Source organism: Schistocerca gregaria, chromosome X (assembly GCF_023897955.1).
Source record: "Schistocerca gregaria isolate iqSchGreg1 chromosome X, iqSchGreg1.2, whole genome shotgun sequence".
NCBI classification, from domain to species: domain Eukaryota; kingdom Metazoa; phylum Arthropoda; class Insecta; order Orthoptera; family Acrididae; genus Schistocerca; species Schistocerca gregaria.
The window spans coordinates 578,288,996-578,306,707 of record NC_064931.1 but is presented as its reverse complement, the minus strand read 5'-3'; positions in this window follow the sequence as shown (position 1 = coordinate 578,306,707).

The following is a 17,712-nucleotide window of genomic DNA, read 5'->3' as shown; positions in this document are numbered from 1 at the left end:
GCTCATGAACAAACTGTTGTGTTTGCTATTCGTGCTGCCGCAGTAACAGCTGTTGTTCCAGATGAATTTGCTGTTGTCTCAATTCCAACAACTGCTTGTCCATAACGACATACTGAGTGTTTCCTCGCCAGCAACTTTCATATATCCACTGACACTCTCAGTGTTCCTATATATGATGCACAAAAGTTCAGAGAAGCTGTTAGAAAGTTCCCAGTCTCGTAATTTCGCAGAAGACGTAAGAAAATCCAGATACCATCCGTACTGCAGAGACGTGTGGAATGGTCAAGAAATCGTGAGCTCACGAGAACAGTCTAAAACAACAACCAAGTGCGAAATTCAAATGTACACTCCTGAAAATGGAAAACAGAACACATTGACACCGGTGTGTCAGACCCACCATACTTGCTCCGGACACTGCGAGGGGGCTGTACAAGCAATGATCACACGCACGGCACAGCGGACACACCAGGAACCGCGCTGTTGGCCGTTGAATGGCGCTAGCTGCGCAGCATTTGTGCACCGCCGCCGTCAGTGTCAGCCAGTTTGCCGTGGCATACGGAGCTCCATCGCAGTCTTTAACACTGGTAGCATGCCGTGACAGCGTGGACGTGAACCGTATGTGCAGTTGACGGACTTTGAGCGAGGGCGTATAGTGGAAATGCGGGAGGCCGGGTGGACGTACCACCGAATTGCTCAACACGTGGAGCGTGAGGTCTCCACAGTACATCGATGTTGTCGCCAGTGGTCGGCGGAAGGTGCACGTGCCCGTCGACCTGGGACCGGACCGCAGCGACGCACGGATGCACGCCAAGACCGTAGGATCCTACGCAGTGCCGTAGGGGACCGCACCGCCACTTCCCAGCAAATTAGGGACACTGTTGCTCCTGGGGTATCGGCGAGGACCATTCGCAACCCTCTCCATGAAGCTGGGCTACGGTCCCGCACACCGTTAAGCCGTCTTCCGCTCACGCCCCAACATCGTGCAGCCCGCCTCCAGTGGTGTCGCGACAGGCGTGAATGGAGGGACGAATGGAGACGTGTCATCTTCAGCGATGAGAGTCGCTTCTGCCTTGGTGCCAATGATGGTCGTATGCGTGTTTGGCGCCGTGCAGGTGAGCGCCACAATCAGGACTGCATACGACCAAGGCACACAGGGCCAACACCCGGCATCATGGTGTGGGGAGCGATCTCCTACACTGGCCGTACACCTCTGGTGATCGTCGAGGGGACACTGAATAGTGCACGGTACATCCAAACCGTCATCGAACCCATCGTTCTACCATTCCTAGACCGGCAAGGGAACTTGCTGTTCCAACAGGACAATGCACGTCTGCATGTATCCCGTGCCCCCCAACGTGCTCTAGGAGGTGGAAGTCAACTACCCTGGCCAGCAAGATCTCCGGATCTGTCCCCCATTGAGCATGTTTGGTACTGGATGAAGCGTCGTCTCACGCGGTCTGCACGTCCAGCACGAACGCTGGTCCAACTGAGGCGCCAGGTGGAAATGGCATGGCAAGCCGTTCCACAGGACTACATCCAGCATCTCTACGATCGTCTCCATGGGAGAATAGCAGCCTGCATTGCTGCGAATGGTGGATATACACTGTACTAGTGCCGACATTGTGCATGCTCTGTTGCGTGTGTCTATGTGCCTGTGGTTCTGTCAGTGTGATCATGTGATGTATCTGACCCCAGGAATGTGTCAAAAAAGTTTCCCCTTCCTGGGACAATGAATTCATGGTGTTCTTATTTCAATTTCCAGGAGAGTATTAGCAAAGTAAGTCTAGCACAAAATAAACTCTGCAAAGGAACATTATAATGGATTGCTGCAATATGGGTGGCTGTGACTAGCGCCACATCAAAACAAGAGGAACAACACGATTGTAGCGTACAGCGATCTCGATGGGAATAGTGCAAACTGCTGTCGACATGAGTTAACTCCGGTGAAGTTACTGTGGTGGTGGTGGTCAGCGTGTTCATCTCCTCGTCGGAGGTCGCAGAGGACCCGAAAGAGAACGCGTGATATTGTGAATAAGGAAAAATGTTGGGTTTCAATCCATGCCATTAGACTCTTCACGCTGTTTCCATCTTTACACTATTTACATCCCACGTACAGCTCAGTACAGCTGTGTGCAAGTTAACACATCTAAAAAAGATTTCTTGTTTTTATTAAAGTTTGCAGGTTGAGTGAAGTTGAACTCTTCTTGTTACAGTTTATAAAAATATGTAATTTTAATGACGTTGAGCTCTTCTAAGATGTCGGTTTTAGTATTTATTAGAGGTGGTGGTTTAAAAATGAGATTCATGAAAGTGATATATTCAAATGCCCTGCATATCTGACATAATTAAATCACTGACCTACCAAAAAAATTACCAAGGAATTCGTTATCTATGAAATTAAAAAAGGGTCTCAATTAAATCAGTTTATTACATGAAAATTCAAAATAAACTAACTATCACTGACAATCATGGACATGGGATCGGGGATGCGATGCACATGATTGCGTATCTGAATAAAACATTAACATTTGCAGAGGCCATGCTGCGACTACCGAAGGTTAGTGCAAAAGGATAGAGAATACTACTGAAGGGTATTCGTTTGCATCTACGGCCAGAGTTGAAAGCATGTTGAACCTATACCTATAATAAGTCTTCAGAGTGAAGATTGAGGTTACTGAGCATCATTAAAAAATGACTCACCTTTCCATTACAGTTCACATCGCGGCTGCGGCTGGCTGTCAACATATTGTTAATATGCATGGGACGGTTGGCTCTGAGCACTATGGGACACAACATCTATGGTCATCAGTCCCCTAGAACTGAGAACTACTTAAACCTAACTAACCTAAGGACACCACACAACACCCAGTCATCACGAGGCAGAGAAAATCCCTGACCCGCCGCGAATCGAACCCGGGAACCCGGGCGCGGGAAGCGACAACGCTACCGCACGACCACGAGCTGCGGACTGGGACCGTTGAAGTAGCTGCAGAAACAGTCATTGCCTCTGTACCAACAACTTGCATCTACATCTAATTTCAACTTAGCCAGATGAGAGCCGAGGTGAAGTCTGCCAAAGAAAGTGCCTGTCCATCAAGACGATGAAATCTGAAGTCGTCTGCGAACTCTACCAGTGAACTTACCTTCCCCACTGTACTTCCGTGCCTTTTTCTAGCATCACATAATTTTGTTTGGCTAAATGATAAATGTTGTGAGTGCCAACCAGTAAGAAGGTCTCTCCTTTCCCTATACTCATTTCACATGGTTAACCAGTCGTTAAATTCGTTATATTTGGTGCTACTCTCTACCTTTCTGGCTACTCTCGACTACTACTTACTCCCACTTCTAAATTATTTAGGTTAACTAATGGTAACTGTTGGCACAGTCTGTTAAACATTTTTCTTGAGGGATCTGAACAAGGTGCGGGTTTCTCACAATCTTCAACGGACCCTAAGCACTGCGGTTCCCATTTCACTCTCAGATGTTACCTTAGAGTCACGTGTATCTCGACAATTTCTGACTGCCTCCAAATATCTCCACAATAGTTCTCTGGGACTCTGCCAAAACAGCATCCAACCCCAGACCACACAGAGCTTGCTAACAACACTCTCCGTAGTCCCTGCACAGCTTACGGATGCAATCTCCATTGTGATATTTAGTGTAGCTGGCGCCAAGTCGGCTTACCTCAAAGCATAGTCCTGTCCGACAATACAGGGAGCACCTCAGTGAACCTTCCGCGAAATCTGCGGGGGCTGTTTTCCCTGCCGGTTTATGACACATGGTGCATCCTTTCGCCTATAGACAAGTGCAAGATGCTCGCATAGAGGCTTGTTATTTACGTATGCATGCGATTCAATACAGGAAATTGTAGTTTACAGAGTTAAGTACTGGCAGGCACTGGTACTGATCCATATTTCATTTATTAGTGGAGCTTAATTTACTACGATTTGATTTGTTTTATTATTTCTGGTTTTACAGCAGTTAAGGTACAGTTTGCGAAAAACAGTCGCATACCACTACACTAACGATCATAATGTCGCAATGTCGTTTCTTTCTGCGTGACAAACGCGACATACATTTAGGTATGGTTTCTAAAGAAGTACTGCACTTCCGTAATTGTTATGTGCTATTTCAACCAGTATCATAATTTCTGGAGTTTCTGACGTCCACCGACCGGAGTGGCCGAGCGGTTCTCGGCGCTTCAGTCTGGAACCGCGAGACCGCTACGGTCGCAGGTTCGTATCGTGTCTCGCGCATGGATGTGTGTGATGTCCTTAGGTTAGTTAGGTTTAAGTAGTTTTAAGTTCTAGGGGACTGATGACCTCAGATGTTAAGTCCCATAGTGCTCAGAGCCATTTGAACCATTTTTTCTGTCGTCCTATCAGTGTATCTCTTCTTTTTGCTTGGACATACTAGACGCTGCGACACAAACTATGTAACTGTTGCTCTTAAGCTGTTAACATACTGCTGTGTCCGCCTGGAGATATGGGACAGCGCCATACACCAAGAGGGCGTCATACGACAAAGATCAACCTCCAGAGATCGCCACATACCTCTCAGACGCCACAGAGGGGGCACACAACACGGATTTTGTTATATTTCCGCCTAACATCACACAAATACTTCACAAGATTGCACGGTTACCCTAGTGGTCTGTCGCTGAAATTTTTTGTTTTGCTTTTGGTTTGGCTGCAGGTACAAGAAGCAATTTGTTTGTGATGTCAGTATTATGTATGTGCTATCCCTTGGCATGCATGATTTTGGGAATTAATAAGTTAAGAAATGCAACGGATAACGCCAGTCACACCTTCAACAAACGCATTAAGCGTGGAGATAGGTAATTACTTGCTTGTAACACTCCCATAACCAAGCTGACACTAGCTAAGCAAGTGGGTATCTTTCCCTCGCAAAGAAACAAATTCAAAAATACACAAAATTCAGACAAAAACCATATGAAAATAAAATTACAATGAAATCCGAATCATTAGCTGCTTACAGGCGTTGATAAATATCAACTGGGACAATTGAAAATGTATGACCGGATCGGGACTCGAACCCATGACCTCTGGCTTGCATTGCAGACGCTCTATCCGACTTTTTTTTTTAAAAAAAAATCTCATTTTATTCGCATGTGTTCGTTGCATCTGCTCGGGGCGGACGTCGTAAGACATCCATTTATGTTCGTTGTTGATCGATTGACTCAGTTTTTTTTTATTACAGAGGGCACGTAACCCTCTGACCGAACACGCTGAGCTACCGTGCCGGCTTTGACTGAGCCATCGAGGACACAGGCAGCAGTGCGACTGCAGGGATTTATCTGTGGCACACGAGAACCACATTTCCAACTTAACTGTCCGCATACTACATTTGTAGTGCCACTGCCTACTATACTCATTCCTTGCGGCAGTCGATCTACCAAGTCCCCTAAGAGTTTGAGCAAAATCATACCAAAATGTTCCATATTACTTTCAATACGAGTTAGGACACTGTGTTATTAGCTGGGTGCCTTGTTCAATACAGTGCCTACCACTTACACACAAGTGGGCAGCACAGTGCATCTACCACGGACCACAAAGAGAGTCAACCGAACACTCAAATTAATCGAGTAAAATATCTATCCCTCAATTCATGGTATCTCTAATAATCTCTGACCACAGTTAAATACTCACAAAGCATGATATACTTAGAGTTACTGCTTTCTTTGGAGGTCGCGTAGACACGTGACGTGGACACAAGTTACACTACTGGCCATTAAAATTGCCACACCACGAAGATGACGTGATACAGACGCGAAATTTAACCAATAGGAAGAAGATGCTGTGATATGCAAATGATTATCTTATCAGAGCATTCGCACAAGGTTGGCGCCGGTGGCGACACCTACAACGTGCTGACATGAGGAACGTTTCCAACCGATTTCTCATACACAAACAGCAGTTGACCGGCGTTGCCTGGTGAAACATAGTTTTGATGCCTAGTATAAGGAGGAGAAATGCGTACCACCCCGTTTTCGACTTTGATAAAGGCCGGATTGTAGTCTATCACGATTGCGGTTTATCGTATCGCGACATACTGCTGCTCGCGTTGGTCGAGATGCAATGACTGTTAGCAGAATATGGAATCGGTGGGTTCAGGAGGGTAACACGGAACGTCGTGCTGGATCCCAACGCCCTCGTATCACTAGCAGTCGACATGCCAGGCATCTTATCCGCATGGCTGTAACGGGTCGTGCAGCCACGTCTCGATCCCTGAGTCAACAGATGGGAACGTTTGCAAGACAACAACCATCTGCACGAACAGTTCGACGACTTTCGCAGCAGCATGGAGTATCAGCTTGGAGACCGTGGCTGCGGTTACCCTTGACGATGCATCACAGACAGGAGAGCCTGCGATGGTGTACTCAACGACGAATCTGGGTGCACGAATGGCAAAACGTCATTGTTTCGGATGAATCCAGGCTCTGTTTATAGCATCATGATGGTCGCATCCATGTTCGGCGTCATCGCGGTGAACGCACATAATCGTGTATTCGTCATCGCCATACTGGCGTATCACCCAGCGGGATGGTATGGCGTGCCATTGGTTACACGTCTCGGTCACCTCATGTTCGCATTGGCAGCACTTTCAACAGTGGACGTTACATTTCAAATGTGTTACTACCCGTGGCTCTACCCTTCATTCGATCCCTGCGAAACCCTACATTTCAGCAGGGTAATGCACGGCCGCATGTTGCATGTCCTGTACGGGGCTTTCTGCATACAAAAAAATGTGCGACTGCTGCCCTGGCCAGCACATTCTCAAGATCTATCACCTATTGAAAACGTTTGGGCAATGGTGGCCGAGCAACTGGCTCGTCACAAGACGCCAGTCACTACTCTTGATGAACTGTGGTATCCTGTTGAAGCTGCATGGGCAGCTGTACCTGTACACGCCATCCAAGCTCTGTTTGACTCAATGCCCAGGAGTATAAAGGCCTTTATTACGGCCAGGGGGGGGGGGGGGTTGTTTTGGGTACAGATTTCTCAGGATCTATGCACCCAAACTGCCTGAAAATGTAATCACATGTCAGTTCTAGCATAATATATTTGTCCAATGAATATCCAATTATCATCTGCATTTCTTCTTGGTGTAGCAATTTTAATGGCCAGTAGTGTACATTTGTAGTGTTCCTGCTCACTATACTCATTTCGCACGGCAGGCGAACTACCAAGTCCCCTAAGAGTTCGAGCAAAACCATATCAAAATGTTCCGTATTACTTTAAATACGAGTTAGGACACTGTGTTATTAGCTGGGTGCCTTGTTCAATACAGTGCCTACCACTTACACACAAGTTGACAGCACAATGCATCCACCACGGACCACAAAGAGAGTCAACCGAACACTCAAATTAATCGAGTAAAATATCTATCCCTCAATTCATGTTATCTCTAATAATCTCTGACCAGAATAAATACTCACCAAGCACGATATTCTGACAGTTACTGCTTTCTTTGGAGGTCGCATAGACACGTGACGCGGACACAAATTACAAAGAAAGTGCCGCGAATTCGTCTAAATATTAACCAAAAGTATTATAACCTGCTTTCTATGATCTCTCCTGAATGTTTGCTATCATTGACCGTTTTCAGCCCTATGTATTTTCCGCAGTTACTTTGTCGTACCAGAATTGGCGCGAACCTGTGGTCAAGACTCCATTACAAAGAAAACAGATTCAAAATTTACCTCCATTCTACAAAATTACGTTAGCAAAGAAATATCTTCACACGCTTTCACAAATACCACTATTTAACACTCTTAAACTCGTCCCGTAAGGTGCAAGATTGATGGTCAACACTGGTACAAAGATGGTTGCAACTAACACTCGCTCATCATCTTATTCCGCCAAAATAATAATAATAATAACATCGACATTTCACACTTCAATAACGAAATCAGCCCTAAATAACACATCGTGAGTCCTATCGACAAGGATGTAACTCATATTCAACTTCTTACCTCGTATCAACGGGAGCTCAGCTACAGCACGTCTCTTCAGCTCGACCCACTGGCAGCAGTGACGGAACATGGCTGTTTTCCGGAAACAACGGTCCCTTTTTCAAACCACTGATCACCCACTGGCTGAAGGTCAATCTACGCCTTCTGCTCTTGTCCGAATCGATCTTCCTATGGCCCCCTGAGGAAATCTCTGTGCTTAACTTTCTCATGCTATGCTTTGACAAGCCTACTGCTTTCTAACTATTTTTGGGTTAGTCCTTCAGTTACCTACATCCCATTATATTCTCATGTCATGCCCTTATACACACTAGGAGAGGTAAAGATAGGGCGAGGAAGTGTGACACATGAGAGTGCTTCCTGATACAAAACACAGTGGTGCATGTTTCTATGCCAACTGACCGCGGTTTATGATTGCAAGAGAAGAAAATCTTGTGATGTCATAGATTATTGTAAACGTTATTTATTTTGCATTATTATATCATTTCCATATCGACAACAGTAGTGAAGCGTACTAACATTACCGCTTCAAGAGGAGATCCATCCTCCAAACGTGGGTATAAAGAGACCCACGGATCCACTCAGAAGTTAGTGCGAAAGTATCAACACAATGCCTCACGGCAGCATCAGGAGTTACCTACAGTCAGCGCCCAGAAGAGACCATATGGACATTCTACAAGTTATGTTAGTCATCCTTCACTGGATTCAGGACTTAAAACAGAGTTGGACAGATCAGAGCAAATGAACTTTAAGCTATTGCCACGCACCATATTCAGAGTACAATAGTATAACATTTCCTTTAAAAAATTATTGTAGATTACACTAATCTGTATTGCCATATTTTACGTTCGGCTGTTGCCTAACCCTGACTGGATATGTAACAAGGCTGTGTAGTTGCTGTTTGCAAGGAATCCACCTCATAACAGCAACTACTTTCGGTGGTAGTGGATTCTCTTCCTGCCACTATATTATGTTTGATATTAAATATATTTGGTGAATACTTTGGTGAATAAAACACATACCTTCAGAATTTATGAATATAACACATGCAGTAGGTCTCAAAAAGAACATATGAGTAAATTTATTTTTCCTTGCCCATTCTGGAGTAGAAGAATTGGCCGGAGATTCACTATCTTAGTGTTGCAATTTTAGCGCTCTTCGAGGAGTCTCCTTCCATGACCACATGCAAATCGATTATAGTGACTGTATAATTTTAACAAGCTGCTACATGCGTTACTGTTCTGTGTGTGTAGTGCATCTGGGACAACCTGATAGGATTCTGTCGCTAAAACACAATAACATACTGATCCGCCGCTTCTTAATAATATGGTGTCACGAAGGTATGTTTCTGCTGCGCTCCATTCGACCCAGGACTTTGCGACTCAAGCGATCCCGCCAGCTGCAACGTAACTGCACCACTTTCGGCGAGGAAGAAGGCCTAGATCAACTTTCTGCACTGCTTCAGTATGTCACTGAAATATTTTTTGAAACAGGTCGCCTGTCGATAGAACGTTTCTAAAGTTACTACTTTGGTAAACTGATAAATAAACATAATCGTAAATAAATACCCGTAACAACCAGATAGCACTGAAAAAAATTCCAAGAGACGACCACTTGACTATAAACTGGATTTTTGTGACAAGCTTGGTAAGCTGAAAAGAGAGAATACAGTCTCGGTATAGCGGTTCAAAGATCTGAATATCAGAAACCCATGCCAAAATCAAAACTGAAGTTCCTCTAGAAACAATATGGTTTATACTCATCATAATGAACTTCGCCAAGTCGATATCTTCGACATGTGTCTATTTCATCGAATTATATTCTTCCCAGCATGAGACTCTTTTCCATTATGCAATGAATACTTTCTCCTAAATAATGAAAAGTGCAAGTTCATCCACATGAGTGGAAAAAGGAATCCGTTAAATACCGGTTACACGACAAATCAGTCACATCTAAAGGCCGTAAATTCAACTAAATACCTTGGAATTACAGTTACGAACAACTTAAATTGAAAAAAACAACAACATGGAAAATGTTATGAGGAAGGAAAATAAAAGATTGCGTTTTATTGGCAGAACGCTTAGAAAATGCAGCAGATCTACTAAACAGACTGCCTATACTACACCTGTCCGTCCTCTGTTAGAGTGCTGCTGCACGGTCTGGGATCCTTCCCAGATAGGATTAACGGAGAACATCGATAATGTTCAAAGAAAAGAAGCAAGTTTTGTACTATCGATAAGTAGGGGAGAGAGAGTCACGGGCATGATACAGGATTTGATGTGGAGGAATGTTATCATAAAATTTCAATCACTAACATTATCCTCCGAATGCGAAAACATTTTTTTTTTGACGCCGACATACATAGGGAGAAATTATCATCATAATAAAATAGGGCATATCAGAGCTCGCACGGAAAGATATAGATGTTCGTTATTTCCGCGCTCCGTTCAAGATTGGAATAATAGAGAATTATAATGAAGGTAGTCCGATGAACCTTCTGCCAGGCTCTTAATTGTGATTTTCAGAGTATCCACGTAGATGTAGATCCTTCCATCCTCCTGTGGCTGTCGATAAAGTATTACAGCCCCCGGTCGCTTCATGAGAGATCTTATTGCAGTTGGTGCTGTTTTCACTCTTTCGACAGAACCGTAAAAGTAAAATTTTGAAACTTGGCTGGAGAAATCAGCTTAGACTTAAAAACTTTGTGGTGTTTTAACGTGACTTATGTAGTGAAAACATTGTAACCCGAATAAGTGGAAATCAGACAAAGAAGAATTGGGCTAATTTATCTACACAGTTGACCAATAAAACAGCACCACGAGGAAAGATATCGAATTTATATTTATTATGTGTATGCAGTGTAGTTGGAAGAATACGTGATTAAATTTGTAAGTGAATTTGGCATGTGTTGTGTGCGAAATTTAGTAGCGAGCTGCTTTCTCTGACAGCAACAAAAGTTATAGACTGGCTGGGAATCGAATCAATCTGAGCCTTGATGACATATACGGGTACGTCATTCAATGCTGCTTCAACTATAAGCCCTAACTCATCAATCGTACTGGCTGGTCAGTGTGGCATGCCGGTCTTTGGACAACCCGTGACCTAACGGTTTCCGTGAGTGAGAGATATGAAGAATGTGGTGCCCAGAGCAACAGTCGAACACCCCCTGCATCCAGGTAGGTCAAGATAGCGCAGATAACATCCAGTCTTCCGTTACCTTGTTGAAAGATAACGCCAGAGTGATCTCGAAAACAGGGCACAGTCCCTCGACTTAACGCGACAAAAATTTATAAAGGCTGTAAATTACCAGCTATTAGCACCATATAAGACCGTGTTGTGTACTCAGTGGCATGTCACACCTTAATGCCACTTGCTGGGCACGTATTGGGACTACGAATTAAATCTCGCAATTTTCGTTCTCCTCAGAGCCTCCTCATACACATTCTTCCATCGTGATGCTGTACGCAGAGACGGGACTCATCTGAAAAGACGACATGCTGCCTGTCCAGTGTCCAGCGATGGCGTTGGGCGCACCACTGTCGACAAACCGCCTCCTACTGCCTCGTGAAAGGAAGCCGAAGTAGTGGTCGCCGAGCTACTCCAGATCCTGCTCTGTGCGAGTGGATACTTGTCGCACTACAAACAAGCACATATCCTGATTCAAGACACATGTCATGGCTGTACAGTAGGCCCCCCTACTGCATGTCCATCCGATTAATAATTCTACCCTATCGGGCGCTAGTCGCTTGGGGCTGTTGAGATCATGCATGATGTTGAGTATGGCCCTCCTGAACCCATAGATTTTATTTTTATTTATTTTTCGTTTATTTTTATTTTTATTAATAACACAACAGGCAGGAACAACCATAAAACAAACACCAACACTACATACTAAGACTCTGGTAATAAAGGTAACGTCGCTTGGGAGGAGAAAGCTCGAAGAATTTTCATTCCGAGACTCCTCCTCGCCAGCGACACATTGTGTATTGTTTAAAGTACACTGTACATAAGGAGTAATGTATTATGCGTCTTATTACGTGTAGACAGAAGTATATTCTCTTCTTTATGTATAGCTACTCGTACAATCAAATGGTTCAAATGGCTCTGAGCACTATGGGACTTAACGTCTGAGGTCATCAGTCCCCTAGAACTTAGAATAACTTAAACCTAACTAACCTAAGGACATCACACACATCCATGCCCGAGGCAGGATTCCAACTTGCGACCGTAGCAGTCGCGCGGTTCCAGACTGTAGCGCCTAGAACCGCTCGGACACAACGGCCGGCTAAGCTACAATCAATTAATTTTATATATAAAATATATTTTCCGTATAAAGTATGCATAAAACTAGAAATGTAATGTATTTAGTTATTTAAGGAATACTGCAGTCAAGTAGCAATGAACTACAGTCTGTTTCTACTAACAGATTTATAACCAAAAGTTTATTCTTCGTGTAAGGCAAAAAAGGTATGTATTACATATATCAAATTCTCAATCCGTATTAAATCTGTATAATACCAGGTGTATCTATCTAAGGCATGATACAGAATACACCACAACTACGAACAATAAGACAAACAAACAACTTCTAAATGTCATGTAGTGTACCAATATGCAGTACTGAAAGTAATATATCAACACACACAAACACAGTAAACAAATATAGACACAAACCATTTCAGATGAGAATAGCTCGAGGTCCTGCAGGGACCTTTGCACCCGAAATAAGTAAAAATAGTCTCTTATCAACCAACAAGCTACTACTACTGCATTACACACCCAAATGTAGTATATCACTTCCCTCTACATATTGCAACTTATTTTCACCACATTGTATAACATTATTTTTTTACATTTGCATTATATAAATTATATTCCCCCCAACTATGCAGAAACAAATTATATAGAACCACTTTAACAATTGTTAAGTATTCAATTCTTGGTAACCTTGGAGAAATTTTTATATATTATGTTTTTTATATTATTTAAAAAAGCATTAACAACTGTATACCAATAAGACTGCAATACTAAGGAGTCTTTGCTGTTAGATTTAGAAGCATCCGACCCACATTACATTCCAAGTCGGTGGTTTACTTCGTTCTGTTAATGAAATAAATAAATAATAATCCCATAGATTGCATATTCGAATGACTATGACAAATTTTTCACTCTGCAGCGCAGTGTGCGCTGATATGAAACTTCCTAGCTGATTAAACCTGTGTGCCGGACCGAAAATTGAGATCGGGACATTTGCCTTTTGCGGACACATGTACGACCGCTTGAGTGAACCACGCGCGTCTTACGACCCGACCTCACAGCTTTACTACCGCCAGTACCTCATCTTCTGCCTTCTAGACTCCACAGAAACTCTACCGCGGGACTAGTTTTCTCGGAGGACAGGATATTGCGGAGACATGGCTTAGCCGCAGCCTGTGGCATGTTTCCAGAATGAATTTCCCAGTCTGCACCAGAGGGTGCGCTGATATGACACTTCCTGGCAGTTTAAAGCTGCGTGATGGATTGAGACTCGAGGTTGTGTCTAACCCATGTTAATATAATATCATTTCTTCCTGGAATATTAGATCTGCAAGTAAGATGGAAGATCTTCTGTGAAGATTGGAAGTTAGGAGAAGAAGTACTGTTGACTGTAAAGCTGCGAGGACGGGGCGTGTGTCGATTGTGTAGCTCAGAACATTTGCCCACAAATGGCGAAGTTCCCGAGTTCGAGTCTCGGTCCGTCAGACACTTTTAATCAACTAGGAAGTTTCATATTTGAATGGCAGTCGTACGTTTACTTGGAAAGGGAGCAACAATAACGCGGAACTATAAACCGCAGTCGTCGTAGGCCACGATATTGCCCTGTCGAATTCCGAGGAGTGCTGGTAGATGTTTCTCCTTCTTACACGAGGCATAGCACCATCGTATCGTAAACAACTAACATCCAAATGCAATTTGTGAGTATGAAACCCGTTGCGTATCCCATATACAGAATATAGATCGAGTTACTCCTAGTTTGTTCAGTTGCGCTGAAACGCTGATGATTTGCATATTCTATCGTGTAATATACTTCATACCTATTTGGCGTTTGTTGTATGGCACCTTCATGGTATTGCTCTTTTTATGGCCATTAGTATCAAAAAACGTGACTATATGGTTAGTAGTAACGTTTGAGTGAGTTGAAGTTTAATGTTTGTGGCTGCCTGCTTGCAGCAAACCTGCACGCCTAAAATATAGCTATTTTCTAGTCGCATAAATGTTCAGGTGCTAGAAAACATTGTCAATGTTGCTTAAAATGGGTACTAAAACCACTAAAGGACCGCAGTAGAAAAGAAACACCACTTTATCTTTTCCATGCCGTCGCGAATAGGTTATCGGAAGTAATGAGTCCATCAATCCCTGATTTCAATGCGGAGAGAATTTTTACGTTTTGTAACTGTGGTACGGCAAACCTCTGCAGTTGTTTAGACTGACTTTCGGCGCTTTGAGTTCTGCTTTGGTCTCTGCGAAACAGGATTTAATGACTTATCCACTTCCAAAGAGGTCAATCCCGTCTCCAGCCATCCTGATTTAGGTTTTTCGTGATTTCCCTAAATCGTTTCAGGCAAATGCCGGGATGGTTCCTTTGAAAGGGCACGGCCGATTTCCTTCCCAATCCTTCCCTAACCCGTGCTTGCGCTCCGTCTCTAATGACCTCGTTGTCGACGGGACGTTAAATACTAACCACCACCACTTCCAAAGAGGCCAAAGTTGATGCTCGTGACGTGTTGCATACCCGAAGTGAGTCACCGCCCTCTGCGGTTGCGGAAACTTCTTCTGGGAACAAGCCACCTATATTTAGTTTGAAATGGAGTCACACATTTAGAGCAGGTACACCACAATCCTATGGGTCGCCCCTCGTGGTTAGGGTCTGTCTCAGTCGTGGGACATCGTGACCTGAAAGTTCGTGACGTGGTGCTAATCTCGCTTGTGGTTGCCTCAGCGCGTACGTGGGGTCATTGCAAAGACCAGTCCGTATGTTCCGGCTTATGGCATAACAGCATCTCAGGTTGAGAATGCGCTAGAATGAGTGCTCCCTTTGGCAATGTCAATGCGTTGTGACCGGTTGCTAGAGGAACAAATACTCAAGCAACAGCAGTGCAATAGACTTTTGTCTTAATTCAGTGTTGCTTCTGACGGCATGTGGAGATGGCTGGAGCGACGGTTTTTAATTTCCATTATGGAGTACATGTAAGGTTAATTTCAGCGTAAATGACGAATTTTGCACACCAACTTTTAGGAATCAATGAAGTGTTTAGGAATTATCGTCAATCATCGTAGAGTCCTACCATTTCCCCCCCACTGTTACAAACAGTCAGTCAAATCGTTACGAGTAGTACAGGGAAACATTTGCGGTTCTCCTTAGTCGTGATAATTTATAGGAGCCTATTCCTGACTTTGTAAAGATTGCGTAGCTCCTCACGTACATGACAAAGTAGTGAAATTTCTCTGGAAATTGAGTGTGAGGAAGCATTAAAAAGATGAAGGGGATCACGTCCTGTTGTAACGTATCCCGATTATAGAACCCATTTGCCTTGCCATGCGACACCTTGAGTTATCAATAATCTTAGGAAATAGAATAACCAAAATATGCTACAGCATACACCGTTCAAAAAGCGACTACATCTCAGCATAATCATACAGCGACAATTTCTGCTGTTCCCTGTGTGGGAGATGGTTATCGATCATGCAACACTCAAGTGGATGCTCGTTGTGGAAGATCCTTCCAGTCGACTAACTAGGCTGGTGTTGCATATCGCTGAGTTGAAAAGTATAGGCGGCAAAGTATGACGGTATGAAATACTGAGACCTCATACTTTCGAGTGTTTTCCTGAGATCAGGTCATTTTGTCAGGAATTAGTATATGCGGTCCTCGGATGACAGACAGTAGCGCCCTCGAATCGAGTCTGCCGATTTTCGATAAACGTGTGATTCTTTCTGCCACCATACATAAGTCGGGCGTGGTGGACTAGTGGTAAAACGCGTTCCTGAAAACCGTAAGATCACGATATCGAATCCGGCTCGGGCCACGGAACATTTCAGTATGTCTTTAACCTAGACTTCACCTATCAGTGATGCGAAGATTCTCCAGGAATGATTCGTGGTTCTTATACCACATTAAACTGTAGGTCCCCTTTCCTTGGGAGGATTACTGGGGTAGGTTTGGGACACGTAAGCCGCCGATGTGGCGACCGATCGAAAGACTTGAACCAGGTCGTAGAGCCACACAGAGTTATTATTACGAGGGACGTTTAATGAATCATGCAACACGTTCTTTTTTTTCTAAAAGCAGGTTGGTTTTATTCAGAATTCCAATACACAATTTTACTCCACACTCTTTTGATTACAAATCTCTGTGTTTGAATATAATCTCCGTTCAGTGGGACGGTCTCACGCTACCTTATTGGGAAGGTCGATATACCCGCATGGTAGCACTCTAGTGATCGACGTGGGAGCCAACATCTTGCTGCATTAATAACCTCCCCATCATCTACGTAGTGCTTACTGCGGAGTGCATCCTTCATTGGACCAAACAGATGTTCTTTATGGTCTTCTGACGACGAGGAACCCTTCGAACACGCACCTTTGAGTATCCCAACTGATGGACGCATGTGTCAACACTACCAACAAAGGCGCCCAGTTGAAAAGCGAGGTGTTTGATTGCGAGCCCTCGATCATCTCGAACGAGTGTCGACAGGTTCCAACAACGCAGTCACAGCTGTGCGCTGCTGGCCGGCACGCAGGAGGTCGGACAAGTTTGCGCGACATTGTGTTGATGAAAGACGCCTCTCCCAACGACTCACCGTTCTTTTGTTCACTACCAGGTCTCCGAAGACATTCTGCGAACGTCTATGAATATCTGCAATGCTCTGGTTTTCCACCAAAAGAAATGATGCTTGGAACACACCTCCCTTGCAGAGGCCATTTTGAAGGCTGCGTATAGTACCACCACCTATCGGAACTTCTTGAAAGTGTAGGGTCTGAAGCGAGAATGTTTCACGGTGTCCCACAGAAAATTCTACATCTCTTCAACTGAAATTGGCCGAGAAAAAATATGTGTTGCATTAGTTATGGTTCAAATGGCTCTGAGCACTATGCTGTGGTCATCAGTCCCCTAGAACTTAGAAATACCTTAACCTAACTAGCCTAATGACAACACACAACACCCAGCCATCACGAGGCAGAGAAAATCCCTGACCCCGCCGGGAATCGAACCCGGGAACCCGGGCGCGGGAAGCGAGAACGCTACCGCACGACCACGAGATGCGGGCTGCATTACTTACTGAACACCCCTCGTACTATAACCAGATGTACGGATCATAAGTGGTTTTTATTCAAATCTACTACGAATCACATTTCACACTACTGGGTATAGATAAACAGCATACCGTTCGTCCAGCAGTCGATGTACAGGATGCTCATTTTAACTAAAGCCATTGAAATATCTCTAAAACTATACACATCCGATCTAAAAAAAGTTAGTTCCAATGTGTTTGTCTCTGTGCCTCCAATGACACCACACGCGATCCCTCCCTACCCATCCCGTGCGTGGATGGCGGGGGGAAACTTTGAAAACTTCAATCAAACCTCCATTCTTTATTGCAGATTACGATTCTACAGCAAAATCTACATGCGTTTTGTTTGAAGCATTTTCTTCGTTTCGCCACAGATGGCACAGTAGT